Raw genomic sequence first — 7,431 nt, 5'->3', positions numbered from 1 at the left:
TCGGCATTCATGACTTTGTGTTTTCACCCACATAGCATGCCTAACATGCAAGAGCGACATTGGTAAATATTCTTTTCTCTGGGAAAAAAAATGAAGATATCTAGGTTTTTAAATTGGCTTGTAGAAAATAAGCTAAACATGGACTCTCCAAGTGACCTGAGACACAAGGTCCTACTAATGGTCTCATCCATCAGTTACCCTATTAAAAATGCCACTAAGGTAGCACACCGTCCTGGCTTTGGCTCCTTCCACAATGTAATTCAGTAGGTGTATGACATCACCAACTCCTCACCATCCCCTTCCTGTGAAAGACATTGAGATTCCCAGTAACCACCCTTTCTCTGGGGAGAATCAAAACTTTGGACTAAGAAAAAGAACATATTCGTAGTATTTTATGCAATTTCCATTCCCCCTTTAGACATTATCTTACTTTTGTAGTGTAAAATAGCATGAACTGTGATCCTTCTGTCTCAGCAGCTTGAATCCTGAAATAATAGACTCACCCCACCAGGGCCAGCTTAATAATCATTATGAACAACCAAGTTCTAAATCATAGGGGGAAACATCCTAAAATATGACAGGCATATTCTCGTTTCCAAATTTCTGCCCAGTCATGTGAAACAGGTCAGTAATGAGCTCATGTGTGGCATCTCAGAAGGTTGATGGCTCACCTTCTTACCCAGAGAATGGGCTACACAGACAGAAACACTGTGTGCACTCCTGCAAACTCCACAAGAAAGGGCCATGCAGGCCTGAGTGCCACCCACAACAAACTCTGTTTCTAGTGTTAGTCATGCAGTTTCCCATCCAGTGTCTTATGTGCCTCCTCTGTTAAATATGTCCCAGAACATTCAACAATATCATCAAGGGGACAAAACCACATCCAAGGGCTAAGACAGAACATACCATAGGTCTTATAATGATCTCTTTTATTGCAGGTCACAACCTTCTACAATAAGTTCTTGTACCATAGCAGTTCATTCTTTTCCTTTAAAAAATTCTCTCTGTCTCTGTCTGTCTCTCTCTCTCCGTGTGTGTGTGTGTGTGTGTGTGTGTGTGTGTGTGTGTGTGTGTGTGTCTATGCACTAGAGTCCAATATGGGGGCATCTGAGGGGATGTAGATACAGTGAGCTGTTAGTCACCCACCTTGGAGTTGGAATGATACTCAATGAGAGCAGTACATGGTCCTAAGAACTGAACCATCTCTCCAGCTCCACATTAAAATTCTTCATAGAAAATGTGACTTTATTTTTTCTTGAGATGGCCAATGATTGAAATATAAAAATGATGTTGTAATCCCAGAATATAGAGGCAGAGAGGTAAGATGTCCCATGGTGGCCTCAGTTACATAAATTCAATGCCACCCTTGAATATATGACATGTTATTTCAAGGAGAGAAGTAAACGATCCCATTTAGAAAAAGAACCACCAGTATTTATGCTTTACAGGTTGTATGAAACAGGAATCTTTATGAGATACTGTAACAACGGTCACTGGGTGTGCCTCAAGTGTTAGAAATAATATCAGTGCTTAGAAGGCCCTAACATATGCCCTGGGATCTAGAAGGGACTCCAGTATGTATTATGGATTCGGGAACACAGAGAAGTCATGTAACATGTAAACCCCATGGCATGAGACAATCAGAGACAATGGCTGAGAATCCTTGCTCTGGTTCCTTGGTCTGGGAAATATACACGAAACACACTGTCTTCTCTCAAATGGTACGTAAAACAGAGGAAGGGGCATCTTGAAAGAAATGTGGAAAGACACCATTAGGCAAGAATAGCTGTGGAGTCATCATTTTCCTACAGTCAAACCCCAAGCTCAGACGCCATGGCCACTGCACTGCTTAATATCAGCAGTTTCCTAAGAATATGAAGACAAGCTCTGAGCTCTCAGACAGAAGCAAGGGACCTCTCTGCTTTAAAAGGCCCAGCAGGAGCCCCACTGGGTATGCTGGCTCAGTGAATTTAAACTGGCTTTGCACCCTGCTACAGGAGGGTGCAATTAAACAATTTGCTCTGCCAAAATTCCTTGGATTTTGTGCTTGTTTATGTCATGGAGACCCAGACCCATTCCTGACATTGGGAACTTTGATTAAGTCACTCACTTATGACAGTCATGATACTTGCAAGGAGGATCAGCAATGCAGCAGACACAGAGGTTCCAATATAGAGGTCCTTAGTGGAGATCATCAGGCTGTGTTGGGATCACTTCCTAAGGAAACATCAGTAACTGAAGAGGCACCAACTGAAATGAGCAGAAAACACAACCCATACCTCAACCTAGACTTTTCCCTCCATTGCCAGTAACTACTATAGAATATGCAAGTATGTGGTCATGTACTCCTTGATTCTCAGTACTTGGAAGTTAGAGGTAGAGGAATTCATGAGAGTTCCAAGAGAATATGGTCTTCATAGCAACTCTGGGAAAGTCGGAACTACACAGAGAGACCATGTGTTAAAAAGTATATAATAGAGCCTGCATGTAGAACCAAACAACCTGCATTGGTACTAACTTATGACCCTCTAGACAATACAAACTTCAAATTATCTTGGAAGAGGATTGAATTTTTTTTTTTAGCTTTTGAGGTGATGAGGATGCATGTCTCAAGTGATTATATCTGTAATAATATTTAGTAGGTTATTGTTCTATTGATAAAAACAATGGCTATTTTCTAAGTTGATCCTCTGATCTTTCCTCATAGGCTCATAGATCCTATTTGTCTTATAAAATGCAATTCTGGATTCTCTTTTTCTTTTACCCTGAGTCTGTGCCTTACTTCTCACTATAGCCATAGCTAGCCTAAAACTCTCCATGTAGATCAAGTTGGACTCTAACTCAGAGAAGTACATGCCTCTTCCCCCTGATGGCTGGAACCAATGCCGTGGTCCTCCAGCCACGAGGCAAGATAGACATCTTTTTAAAACCATTCAGGGGAAGATGTTCATAGACGCAGCCAAATTAACACCATGTGATCAGACAGAAATGCAAAATCCATCCAAGTGCCCTGGTGCAGTTGACCAGGGATTACCATGTACTGGAATAAGCATGAGACAGGCTGGGGATCACTTTAGGCCCTGTCACAGATCAGCACTGATCTACTAGCCCTAAGCAGACCTTGAGAGATGAGGTTAACTGAGTTCAGGTTGTTGCCCATGTATGAGCCTCATTGCTGGATCACAGCCCCAGCTCCTCTGTTTAGTCAGTGAAACCACTGAAATGTTAGCTCAGCTCTGTGAGCTCTGTCTCTATGGCTACTATCGACACGTTCAGTAGGACATTAGGTAAGTTACTCCCAGGTACGTCTTGATAAATACTGTTGTGAATATAAAGTAATGTCTGTAGGTTTTGAGACAGGGTATTCTCATGTACTCTAGGCAGGCCTATCACTCACTATGTAGCCAATGCGATGAACTTCTGATCCTCCTGCCTGCACCTCCTGAGTACTTGGATTACAGGAGTGTCTGCCCTGCCCACTGAACATTTACTTTATAGCATTTCCTGGTTGTAAGTAGAAGCAGTGCCTATCCTTTCTCATTCATCTTCACACATCTTTTTAACCTTCCCAGGAGATGGAGTCTGGGAAGCTGATCTGCAGCTTCAAGAAGCAGCCCTCTGTTGCTAAGCACAGCTGTGTACACCTGTGATCCCAGGAGGAGAAGTAGAGCCAGGAGGGTCAGGAGTTCATTATCCTTCTCAGCTCTGTAGGGAATTCAAGGCCAGCCTGGTCTCCAGGAGACCCTATCTCAAAAACAAAGGAATCAAAAGCCCCAGACACCAGCACACAAAGGCGTGCCTCTGTGCCCAGTTCCCTAAGCACTGTTTCATGCACCTGCAGAGAGCCTGACAGCTGCGCAGTGCAAATTCTCTACTACTTTCTTTGAATTTAATTCTAAATTATTCTTCTTGCTGGTAAAGACAACCGTGTGCAGTTAACTGCGCTCAGGTCCAACTGTGTCATCCAGGACAGTGCTAAATCCTGCACATGCCTGTGCAGTTAACAGTACTTTCAACATGCCATTATGGTTTCTGATATTTCAATTAGATACACGCCTATGATGTCAATTTATTCTCCTTTGGTTAGCTCATTTTTTTAACCTAACTTTTAACTATATAAAATAAATTGATCTCTAGCCAGGTAGTGGCGGCGCATACTTTTAATCCCAGCACTTGGGAGGCAGAGGCAGGTGGATTTCTGAGTTTGAGGCCAGCCAGAGTGAGTTCCAGCGCAGCCAGGGCTACACAGAGAAACCCTGTCTCAAAAAACTAACTAACTACATACATACATACATACATACATAGATCTCTGTGTCTTTACCTCCTCAATTGTTTTATAAAATATCATTTATTGAGTACAACTAACAAACTTGCCCATCAAAACAAACTTTCTAATGCCCTTTTTATATATTCAAAATCTTTTCTTCCTTTCAATGGATTTATTATTACATATTTAATGTTTTTTTTTTTTTTTTTGGTTTTTCTTTTTGAGACATAGTCTTATTAGGTAACCCAAGATGCCCTAGTAGTCCAGGCTATCCTCAAACTTGGTATCCCTTGTTTCAGCTGCCTCAGTCCAAAAATGAAAGCATAAACAACTATGCTTGACTATTGTTTCTTCTATGTAGAGGAGTTTCAATCAAGCCACATGGCTATTCTGGCAAGGGATCACATCCAAACACCTTCTAGGTCTGTGTGATCCAGCTGGAACATAGACATGCTTTTAATACCAAGAGATAGAGGCAAGAGAGTTGAAGCCTAGCCTGGTATAGAGCAAGTTTCAGGTAAAGAAAAGCTTAGGTCCAAGCATGTTTTAACTCTCCTTTAATCCCAGCTGTCAGGAGGCAGAGGCATAAGCACATTTTTGGGTTCAGTAAGTTCAGTTGAGTCCGTGAGTTGAAAGATGATGCAAGGAATGGAGTTCATGGTAGTTCAGTTCATGGCATTCATAGGCAATTTTTATAGGGACTGTTTTACAGAGACTGGTTACAAAGAGAAGATTCTAGATATGGCTAAAAACAGAACAAGCCAGAGAATGAGAAGGAGTCAGAAGGTTAGAACAGATCACCAGAGTTATGTAGAGCAATTCACTGAGAAGCTAAGAGAAGCCAGATTGAATCAGTCAGCTTGGAATAGAGTTTGGGCCTGAACAGCTGAGTTAAACCAGCCAAGCAGAATTCAGAAAGAACTAGAAATGGTGAGCTTATTCAGTAGTAAGCTTCCAAAGTGACAATTACATAAGGCGAATAAAAGTTACTTTTACATCTCTATTTCTGGTTTGTTTTTGTTTTGTTTTTTTTTGAGACAAAAGTCTGTGACCTAATTTGATAGTGTCTAAAGGCAACATGATTGCAGGAAGACAGACGTGTGAATTTTACTATTAACACACAAAGGGATGAGCTTACAATGTCATTATTCCAAGGGTCATATAAAGATGTCACAGTGGTGCTCCAAACTGGTAAACAAGAATGAAAATTGTTGTTATCAACATGTTAGATTTTCACTACAGAGACTACATGTATTCACAGCAGCCTTTGTAATGAGTTAAAAGTTAAATAGTTCTGGGTTTCCTTGGAGTATGTCCAGGTTTATTGATAGGTTTGAATCTACTTGAAATTGTAAGTCTCCTTGAAGAACTTGTTGGAACTCCTGAGTTTAGGAATCAACATGAAAGCAAGTGCAAGTCGAGCAAGAAGCAAGAAGAGTCTTCTGCTGCACCTGCTCCACAGCCCAGCAGTGAGAGGCTGTCTCCAGGCACACGGTCCTCTCCTGAACTTCTGGCCTTTGTCACTGACCAACTAGGATACTGCAGGGAGAGTGAGGATAGACAGGCTCACCAATAGGAGGCAGCTGCACTGACAACATGGAGATGAGAACAGAGCCCAGGTTCCTATGGAAACGCTTTATAAATGACAGGAGTCAGTTACTCCGATCTCTCTAAACATCTCTGTGAGAAAGAAAAAGCATGGAATCTGGAGTTATTTTTTACCTTTCCTTAGTTAAATGACTGACTGCTCCCACAGATTACAGGCTCAGTATTTTCAATGCAGTCAGTCCTGGGAGGACACAGCACACAGCACAGCATCAGAGCTGAAGGTAGCTTAGTTGTCCCATGAAAGTTCCCACTCTCAGCCCAAAACAAAAAATTAGTACTTTTGGATAGAGAGTAGACACCGTCTTCCATGTTGTTGTTGTTTTTGTTTTGTTTTGTTTTTTGTTTTTGTTTTTGCCAATATAAGAGAAACATGGTGAATATCACTTATCTAAAAAGTTTGGTATGAGGAATTTTCATAATTTAGGTATTTCTGAAAAAAAATTTAAATTTATGTATGGCTTACAGATGGTACTCAGGTTTAAATATGGGAATATGTTGCTTTCATATGCATATAGTTCATATGCATAACTTACATGTACATTTATGAACCACTGATAATTCTGCTTATGAATACTTCATCGCATTGAGTTTTCCAGGTGTTTCTATCAAGGCAATGCCCAAGAGGTTTTAGATCTTGAAGTCCTGCAGATTTGCTGCTGGGGCAAGGCGCAACCTGTAAGTCACAAATCAGGGAAATCAGAAGTGCTGTATGAATCCAAACTCCTTACTGATGGTCTGTGAGTGCATAGAGATCCTAGACTGGAAGGAACAGGAAATGGTGCCTGGAAGAAAGTGTCAGTGAGGACTCCAGCAGGAGCACACACACTGCTCTGCCAGCTCTCACGGATCCCCAGAAGCAGCATCAGTCAATCCCGACTCTGCTAACTACAAAACAAAACCCAGGAACAGAGACCAACTCCTCCCAATACTCTTCTCCTTAATGGATGCAATGTAATTCAAATCTAGAGTGTTCTCTCTAGGTAAAAAGGAAAAAAAATGTGTTCACCTGTTACATGCGGGAAGCTAATGGAGGTAGAGTTCAACTCACTTTTCAAATTTATAAAAATTATATTTATTCACTAATTCTTTGCTTCTTTCTCTCTTTCTTCTCCCCTTTACCCCTTTGTCTGTATGTGTGCATATTTTTTCATGGGCAAATTGTTGAGGTCAGAGGTCAACTTGAGAGAGTTGGCTCTTACCATCTAGCAACTAGCTTACAAGAATTGAACTCAGGTAATCTAGCTTGGCCACAGGCACCTGTCCCCACTGAGCCATCTTGCTGGCCCTCACTCCCCTTTCCCTTCAAGGACCAGCTAAGTAATAGGTCTATTGGGCTCAGGAACCAACAACTAGGTGTTGAGGAGCAGGCACTCCTGGCAATCAGTGTGAAAGTCAGTGAGAACAACACAGCAGGGAGCGGGTGTGGCTGTGCTGCGGTCAATCTATTCACACTATCAAATACAAACTATTCACACATTTAAATTCAAACCATTAGATTGCTAGTCCAATATAATGTATGGACAGAGGCATGAAAACAATTCTAACCCTCCCTGGAT

General features: G+C 41.5%; 1 pseudogene; it reads right to left on the bottom strand.

The window, feature by feature from the left end:
* Nucleotides 1–2,102: 2,102 nt before the first annotated feature.
* The window catches only part of LOC116078640, a 9,303-nt pseudogene continuing 3,974 nt past the window's right edge, over nt 2,103–7,431 (bottom strand).

The sequence above is a fragment of the Mastomys coucha genome, unplaced genomic scaffold (genome assembly GCF_008632895.1).
Source record: "Mastomys coucha isolate ucsf_1 unplaced genomic scaffold, UCSF_Mcou_1 pScaffold5, whole genome shotgun sequence".
NCBI classification, from domain to species: domain Eukaryota; kingdom Metazoa; phylum Chordata; class Mammalia; order Rodentia; family Muridae; genus Mastomys; species Mastomys coucha.
The sequence above is the reverse complement of the archived record's forward strand: the minus strand, read 5'-3'. Positions and strand labels throughout refer to the sequence as shown.